This window comes from Budorcas taxicolor, chromosome 3 (assembly GCF_023091745.1).
Source record: "Budorcas taxicolor isolate Tak-1 chromosome 3, Takin1.1, whole genome shotgun sequence".
Taxonomy (NCBI): Eukaryota; Metazoa; Chordata; class Mammalia; order Artiodactyla; family Bovidae; genus Budorcas; species Budorcas taxicolor.
The window spans coordinates 84,084,832-84,094,614 of NC_068912.1; positions in this window are offsets into that span (position 1 = coordinate 84,084,832).

The window sequence follows — 9,783 nt, forward strand, 5'->3', positions numbered from 1 at the left end:
CCAGTTCCTATTGATCAGCTTCCCTAACAGGCCCTTGAGCAGGTGCCCCTTCATCTTCACTGTCCTGAGCAGGTATAATATCCTAACTCTCAGCTGCAGGTTTCCCTAGTTGAGATTGTTTATCACTGGGCTGCTGAGCAACCAGAGGTCCAACTGGCTGGAAGACTCTCCATCATTTCCATGCAGAGTTGGCTCTTGTGCTTACATTCCCACACATATTTTCCAACTTACTCCCCGGCCATATTGCTATGAGGATCTCCTGGCTGAGTTTCATTCAGTGAGGAAGCATCAGGATGGCAGGAACATGACCTCCCTGGCATAACTACTGTTGGCCTTTTTTTCTTACCTCTATCTTCTAGTTCTGTGCCATATGCATAGAGAGTACTCAATAAAAACTTGAAGCTAACCTGATACTTCAAGCTAACCTGATACATCATCCACTGGGTTGGATCCAAGCTAGCTATTTTGAAGGGCGGGATACATGTAAAGTGATTAGGGACATTTCCAGTTGTTTGACACCCTCAAGCCTGAAGAGCTGTGCTTTTAGTCTTATTCCTCATCTTCATATGGAACATCCCACGTACGGTAACAAAATGGAGAGGCCATAGCAATGAGAGCTTTGGTTTCTGGCTTTCACTGTTTTCACAGGACACTGTGGTTTGAAGAGGCCTAATGATGCCACTTGGGGAAGTGGCCTCAGTAGTAAGGAATCCACCTTCAATGCAAGATGCAGGTTCAATCCCTGGGTCAGGAAGATCCCCTGGAGGAGAGTATGGCAACCCACTTCTTGCCTGGAGAATCCCATGGACAGAGGAGCCTGGTGGGCTAGAGTTCATAGGGTTGCAAAGAGATACAACTGAAGCAACTTACCATGCATACCTGCACAATAATGCCACTCACACAAGCAAAATCAGTGAAACAGATCCTTCTGAGTAGTGTTTTAGTATAACTGTCTCTTCCAGATTTTCTCCAGGAAAAAACATGTGCCTTTTGGCATTTGGCCTTAGTATTAGGACAACTTACAGACTATGGGCAAAGGCTTTGTATCACTTCAGTTGCTCAGTAGTGTCCAACTCTGCGACCCCATGAACCGCAGCACACCAGGCCTCCCTGTCCATCACCAACTCCCGGAGTTTACCCAAACTCATGTCCATTGAGTTGGTGATACCATCCAACCATCTCATCCTCTGTCATCCCCTTCTCCTCCTGCCTTCAATCTTTACCAACATCACGGTCTTTTCAAATGAGTCAGCTCTTTGCATCAAGTGGCCAAAATATTGGAATTTCAGCTTCAACATCAGTCCTTCCAATGAATGTTCAGGACTGATTTCCTTTAGGATGGACTGGTTGGATATCCTTGCAGTCCAAGGGACTCTCAAGAGTCTTCTCCAACACCACAGTTCAAAAGCATCAATTCCTTGGCGCTCAGCTTTCTTTACAGTCCAACTCTAACATCCATACATGAATACTGGAAAAACCATAGCCTTGACTAGACGGACCTTTGTTGACAAAGTAATGTCTCCGCTTTTGAATATGCTGTCTAGGTTGGTCATAACTTTCCTTCCAAAGAGTAAGCGTCTTTTAATTTCATGGCTGCAATCATCATCTGCAGTGATTTTGGAGCCCAGAAAAATAAAGTCAGCCACTGTTTCCACTGTTTCCCCATCTATTTGCCATGAAGCGATGGGACCAGATGCCATGACCTTCGTTTTCTGAATGTTAGGCTTTAAGCCAACTTTTTCACTCTCTTCTTTCACTTTCATCAAGAGGCTCTTTAGCTCCTCTTCACTTTCTGCCATAAGGGTGGTGTCATCTGCATATCTGAAGTTACTGATATTTCTCCCGGCAATCTTGATTCTAGCTTGTGCTTCTTCCAGCCCAGTGTTTCTCATGATGTACTCTGCACAGAAGTTAAATAAGCAGGGTGACAATATACAGCCTTGACATACTCCTTTTCCTATTTGGATCCAGTCTGTCCAGTTCTAACTGTTGCTTCCTGACCTGCATACAGATTTCTCAAGAGGCAGGTCAGGTGGTCTGGCATTCCCATCTCTTTCAGAATTTTCCGCAGTTTATTGTGATCCACACAGTCAAAGGCTTTGGCATAGTCAATAAAGCAGAAATAGATGTTTTTTTGGAACTCTCTTGCTCTTTTGATGATCCAGCAAATGTTGGCAATTTGATCTCTAGTTCCTCTGCCTCTTCTAAAACCAGCTTGAACATCTGGAAGTTCACAGTTCACGTACTGCTGAAGCCTGGCTTGGAGAATTTTGAGCATTACTTTACTAGCGTATGAGGTGAGTGCAATTGTGCAGTCGTTTGAGCATTCTTTTGCATTGCCTTTCTTCGGGATTGGAATAAAAACTGAACTTTTCCAGTCCTGTGGCCACTGCTGAGTTCTCCAAATTTGCTTTGTAGAAACAGGCATATTCATACATAAGATTAGGCTATTTTTTAATTAGATGAAAATAAAACTTGTATTTAAACGTTATATTAATGCATCTAATAATACTCCTGATGTTTCAGGAGAAGACTGCCCTGAATTCAACTCAGATACTTCTTGAGCACCTCTTAAGTTTGGTGGTACAAATTCAATCTTTGATCTTGAGGAGTTCTAGTCTAGAGAGTAGATTGGGTCCTGAACTTTTTAAAAATATTTATTTATTTATTTGGCCATGTCGGGTCCTAGTTGCTGCACGTGGGGTCTTCATTGTCACATGAAGAATCTTTCCCTGTGGCACACAAACTCTCTACTCACGGTGCATGGGTCAGTAGTTGTGGTACGTGGCCTTAAATGCTCTGTGGCAAGTGGGATCTTAGTTCTCTGCCTAGGGATCAAACCTGCATCCCCTTCATGTAAGGCAGGTTCTTAACCACTGGACCAGCAGGGAAGTTCTCTGAATTTTTTTAGAAGTCTGTTTACTAGGCTGTCAGATCTAAGAGACTATGGCTAGAATTCACGTTTGCTCAATGCTGTGGGACTTTAAAAGGAAGAATTGGAACTCCAGAATCCTGGAGCCTTTTATCCTTAAATTGTAGATCACACACTTTCCCAACGAGTTTAAAGATTATCCCAAGATGGAGGGTCACCATGAAATGACTGGGCATCAAAAGCCGTGGAAGTCTCTCCAACTCTTCCCGTATGCTCTGTGAGAGTTTCCACCATCTCAACTCCTTCCAGATAAACCTGGACATTTTCAAGGATGTTCTCACACTACTCTACCTCTTGGTCCTTGGCTACTCAGTGATGGCCACCGTTTGGGTTCTATCCTTCTCTAATTCTTTGCAATGAGCCTCTCATGACAAAACTGGTGCCCTGGGCGACCAGAGACTCTAGTTGCAGGCCCTGAAGAGCCCACCCAGCTGCTGGTGCCAGCTGGTGTGTGCGGCCATGCCTCTGTCAGCACCTCCACCGACTCTAGTGCTGCCACCCACTCTGTCTACGGATATGGTCAACACCTCTCCTCTCCTTCCCTGCCTGTGGCCAACAGGCTCCAAAACAAAACCAGAGCACACACCTGGATCCAGTTAGCCATCTGTTCAGGAGCCAAGTAAACAAGGAATTTCTGAGTCACAGCCTTTCTCTTCCCCACTTCTTGTCTTCTGCTTGCTACCTCATCAGCCAGGAGAGGCTTGATGTGAGACGCTCGTTCTTTGTTTCAGACATTCCCATTTTGCTCTCACTTACCACCCCCCTGGGAGGAACCAGTTTAACTCCAAATAAATTAAGGGACTCTATTGTGTAAGTGTGTTTGTAATAAGGTATGTGCCTATGCTCCCCACACCTCCAAAATTAGCCCAGAGAAACACTCCCTTTCTCCCTACAGTCAGCTCTGTCTGCCAAGGAGGAGCGCATTTCCTGAGGCTGTTTGTACTAGACCTTCCCATTCCCTTGGGGGCCTGGGCTGCCTCGTTTTATTGTCTGCCTTAGAAAGAACAGTCTGGTTTGGTCAAGAGGTTAAGAATCTCAGCCTTGTACACAGCACACTGAGCAGTTAGGAGCACAGGCCTTTGATAGCCAGATTCTGACGCTGCTGTTTCCTAGTCACTCTGACTGTTCCCTTATCTGTAAAATGGGGAGATCCTTGTGACAGACGGGAACACTAAGTGAGGTTGCATAGACAGTGCAACTGTCTATTGGCTTTGAATCACAATAATCACTCTATTATTGGTTGCTACTAATAAAACTAAAATAGCTAAGTGGTTTCCTTTTAATAGTAAGACATGCAACAGTAGTGTTTTGACATGTCTTCCCGTCTCCAGCTTATTCTCTACAGTTCATTTTCACTCAGCTGCTAGATTCATCTCCCCAGAACATTGTGATCATGTTATTACTCCATGTGAAAATATCGGATGGCTTCCCATTACTTACAAAGAAAGTTCGAAGTCTTTCTCTCTGTGCTCAAGGCGCTTTGATCTGGCCCCAACAAATGTTACCTCCTTTTCTCCACTATTCCTCTTCACACGTCCTCCACTCCAATTAAAATAAACCAACAGTCCTTAGGCACACCCACACCCTGCACACTGTTTGTCCTTTTTATCTGGAATCCAGATTTTATCTCTTCTTTGTCCCTAGCTCAAGTGCCACTGCCTCCACCAAGCCTTTCCCAGCCCACAGTAAACCCCATAACTCTTTATGGGCTTTGGGGCACTTATCTTTTGTCACCACATAAGCATCTTCACAAACTTTGTGCTCCAAATTTATACATACACCTACCATCAGTTCAGTTCAGTCGCTCAGTCGTGTCCATATCAGATGATTAATGATTATATCTGCTTTATTCATCTCCATCTTCCTAAGCCAAGGTTCCTCAATCTTGCTGCTATTATTTTGGGCCAAATAACTCTGCTGTGGTGGGATATCATCTGTACTGTAGGCTGTTTAGCAGCACCGTGGCCTCTAGTCACTAGAGGCCAATAGCATATCCCCACCCCCGGTATGACAGCCAAAATTGTCTCCAGACATTGCCTGATGTCTCCTGGAGGGCTAAATCATCCCCAGTTGAGAACCACTGCCCCTGACCAAGCTTGGAGGTCTGAATATGGATGTGTGTGTGCATGCTAAGTCATTTTAGTCATGTCTGACTCTTTGCAACCCTATGGACTGTAGCCCACCAGGCTCCTCTGTCCGTGGGATTCTCTAGGCAGGAATACTGGAGTAGGTTGCTGTGCCTTCCTCCAGGGGATGCTCCTGACTCATCTCTTACGTCTCCTATATTGGAGGGCAGGTTCTTTACCACTTGTGTTACCTGGGAAGCTCCTCTGAATATGAATAGTTCTTAGTAAATGCTTATGAAAGAAAAGAAGGAGTTTGGACTTATGCCCTTTTAAATTTAAACAGTAATGGAATGTGCAATTAATGCTATTATTTCAGTAATTTAAAATAAAAGTATAGAGTCCCCATGAGAACTAAGAACTAAGAGACAAAGATTTGAATATCGCAATGGCAACCCACTCCAGTACTCTTGACTGGAAAATCCCATGGACAGAGGAGCCTGGAAGGCTGCAGTCCATGAGGTCGCTAAGAGTCAGACACAACTGAAGCGACTTGGCAGCAGCAGCATTGAATCAGTAAATAGGTATCTATTGTGTAACCATGTTTATGGAATGTGGAGTGGTAAAGAACCCGCCTGCCAATGCAGGAGACATAAGAGACATGGGTTCGATCCCTGGGTTGGGAAGATCCCCTGGAGGAGAGCATGGCAACACACTCCAGTATTTTTGTCTGCAGAATCCCATGGATAGAGGAGCCTGGTGGGCTACAGTCCATGGGGTCACAAAGAGTCAGACACGATGGAAGTGACTTAGCACACACACTAGTGGAGTCAGGTAGGAGTTGGGTTCCTGTACTGGCCTCACCACTATAAGCTGTCATGTAGGTGAGCACCTAAGTGTCTATAAACTTCAGTTCCCTCATTCTGTAAAATGGGCATAATAATTGTAACCTATATGTGGTCGTTATGAGGATAAATTAGATAATGCACTTAAAGTGGTTAGCAGAGAGTCTAGAAGGTAGTTAGCACTTAATAATAGCTCAAGGCTATTATTAATGCTGTGATTATTACTGTAATAATGATTCATGTCTAATTCTTTAGGAGGTCATAACAGTATTATTTATTTCCATTTTATAGATGGCTTGTGGTTGGAATCTGGATCTTCTCATTTCCAGCTTTCACTACATCATCATTTATCTGACACAATGCAAACAGAATCACATTTACAGGAAGAATCTTCTTTTTTTAAAAAAAATTGGAAACAGTGATAACTGCCTACAGCAAAAATTCTTTTTCAACTGGTAAATATCATCTTCATCCATAACTATCATTGGGAAATTCAATAAATGCTTATTAAGCACTTTGGATAAGTACATGTGTTAGATATTTGATATAAGACACCTGTGTTGCTAAAACACAGCACCTGCCTGTTCGTAGCTTACAAACCTGCAGGCTCAAAGATTCCGTCCTTTAGGCTTTAAAAAAAAAATTGAATTTGTAAGTTTAGCACCAGTTCCAGGCAGCGTTTGATTTTTGGAGTAAAGCAGCAGGAGCAGCTGCCTCAGTCTCTTGCAGAAACTGAGAGAGAAGCTCAGGGACAGGACAACAGGTAGGTGGGGAGCGAACTTCCGCCTGCGACAGTCAATCAGCTAAGTGTATCTGTCAGGCCATTCCACCGTCCAGCAGAACAAATCTCTTGCCTTAGAAAACAGACAGCAGAGAGAAGGTCAGGAAATTTTAGCCCCAAACCAGTTCTATCACCCACAAAGTGGATGACTGGGGGCAAAACAAAACAGCAACAACAACAAAACCCCTCTTCAAACCTCTGTTTACTCATCTGCAAATTAAGGGCATCAGATGAAATGAGTGGTTCTTAACTAGTGTTGACCATATTGGAGGTGGAACGCTGGAATAGTGTGGATGGTGCAGTCGCTTTTTTCAGCAATTACTAGCCATTAGCAAAATGCCTGACAACTCATAAATATACCTGGAGGGGAAAGCGTTTGTAATCACGTCAGATCTCTGATGTTTAACCGTGTGTATTATCCAGTGGGTTAGATTCATTTGTCTGTTCATTCATTCATAAGCAGTTGAGCGCAGTGGCTGTATGCTGGTCCTGGACTCGGACCAGACACTGCCCTTGTCCTCAGATGGGGCTTACATTTTAGGCGTGAAATCAATCATAGGTTATAGGGGAGGCATGAAGTCTTTTCTCCTCCCTAAGTACGAATCCCTGAGCTGGATCTGACACGCCGCTGTGGATCTGGTGATGACGATCCCTACCTCCCGACTCCTTACCGTCAGCTCCTTAGAGCCCACTCCTATTGGCTGGGAAATTCTCCAGCAGTTGTCCGAGTCCCCCCACCTTTGGTTTCCGTGGCGGCAGAGGGATCTGCTTCGAGTGCCCTCAGATTCCTGTAGGTGGAGCCAAACCCCCTGGCTGAGACGCTGGGCTTGCTCCCTCCGCAGGCCCCGGTGGGCGGGCGGGCGCGTTTCAAGCCACCTCCCTCCCTCTCTCTCCTCTCTTGTGCGGTCCCCTCCACATCCCCACCAACCGAGTGGGTCGGAAGGGAAATCGTGCCAGACTTGGAAACGACTGCCAGGTTTCTCTCAAGTCTTGGCTTAACAAAGGAAAGCAAATTACAAAAATGGAAATTTTCAAACCAGCGTTCAGTGGTATTCAGATCGACGTTTGGGTAGCACGCAGGCACAGACCGCATTCGTGCTATTTTGTGATTAAAATGATACGGAAAATACCTCCTTGCTGGGGTTTTCTTCTTCCAAAACGACTTGTTACTTTCCCTTTGCGAATTTCCCCTTTCCTTGGGGAGCGGCAGCCCCCTGACCACTCTAGAACTGCTAACATCTGTTGAAATCTTGCCTCCGCTGACTTTTTTTTTTCCTCTAAAGAGTTGAACTTTAAAAAATGCCTGCAATTCGCAGTCTGGAGAAATCTAGATAAAGAAGAAGTTTCTAGGCACTTGCCCAGGGAGTATTGCGTTTTGTGTAAAGAACTCCGAGTTCTGTGACAGCATGAATCGTCTTTCCTTTTCACCTCCATGCGAGAAGGATACCTGAATATGAATCTTGCCAGAAACACATGCTACCTTCTTCTCCTCTTCACTTGAATGGTGTGCTCTGTCTCATCCTTTAAAAATGGTTTTAAAATGGCCATTGAGTTGGGTTTTCAATGATTTTACAGTGAAGTTAAAAAAAAAAAAAAAAGAGGAAAAAAAAAAAGCCTGATCATGTCGTCCTTGCTAATTTTTGCAGTTGCTAGATAGGCCCTGTCCCAAGTGGGTTTGTGAGAAAGGCGCTCCCATTGTTAGTCCGCTCCCCCACCTCACTCCCCCAGACGGTACCATTTCTTTCCTTGGAAGCTTTGACTGTCTCCTTCTTACACAGCTGTGTTTGCAGTGCCTGGAGACAGGTGGGGGAGCAGCCTCCAGGCCAAAGCTGCCAATTCTCTCTCTAAGGACTGTCTGACTAGCTATTAAAATTTAAAGATCACACACGTGCACACACACTTTTTTGATAGCGGTCATTCTTTGTTATATAGGGGCAGCTGTACTACCAATTAGCCAGACTGATAATACTAGAGGTCACAGCCATTCTGTTTGTATTCTCCAGCCCACATAAGCATTGTGTGCATGCGTGCAAAGTCACTTCAGTCGTGTCTGACTCTTTTTGACCCTATGGACCGCAGCCCACCAGGCTCCTCTGTCTATGGGATTCTCCAGGCAAGAATACTGGAGTGGGTTGTCATGCCCTCTTCCAGGGGATCTTCCCAACCCAGGGCTCGAACCCACATCTCTTATGCCTCCTGCATTGGCAGGCAAGTTCTTTACCACCAGCACCACCTGCACTAAGGCTACATCTTTTTTGTTTTTTGGTGGCACTCAGAGGCATGTAGATCTTAGTTCCCTGACCAGAGATTGAACCTGTGCCTCCTGCTACGGAAGTACAGAGTCCTAACCACTGGACTTCCAGGGGAGTCCAATGGCCACATCTTTCTAGGCACCATAGATGGCCTGACCCTGTGGCCTTGGCCCAGTGTGGGGACGGATTAGGATCGTTGCTGCTCATCTCAACAGGTAACCGTGGGCAGTCTTCAGGCAGTGGTCACAGTAAGAGGTCCTTGTTGGTTGGGGCCTACACAAAAGAAAATTCTCTGCCTGGGTCAATTAAGAGCAGATAAATCAGACTAGACTGGTCATGTTTTTCAGACTTTGGAATGGAAGCATGATTTTTCCAGACTGGATCACACACCCTCTGGTTTCACCCTGAGGATTCTAGCTCTGAGCACCTTGTCCTCTTTAGGACCCTTATGCCTTATCTTTGGAGAAGGCGATGGCACCCCACTCCAGTACTCTTGCCTGGAAAATCCCATGGACAGAGGAGCCTGGTGGGCTGCAGTCCATGGGGTTGCTAAGAGTCAGACACAACTGAGTGATTCACTTTCACTTTTCTCTTTCATGCATTGGAGAAGGAAATGGCAACCCACTCCAGTGTTCTTGCCTGGAGAATCTTAGGGATGGGGGAGCCTGGTGGGCTGCCGTCTATGGGGTCACGCAGAGTCGTACACGACTGAAGCAACTTAGCAGCAGCATGCCTTATCTTATGCTGTTACCTTCTCTTGGAATTCCCCCTCCCCCATCCTCTGCTCTACTGACAAACTCTTGTCTTCCAAGACTTCTCAAATGCAACCCCTCTGAAGTCTTTCATAGCTATGACCATGTGTCAGTACCCCATGTAGAGTTCATCACCCTGTTATCTGTCCAATAGAACT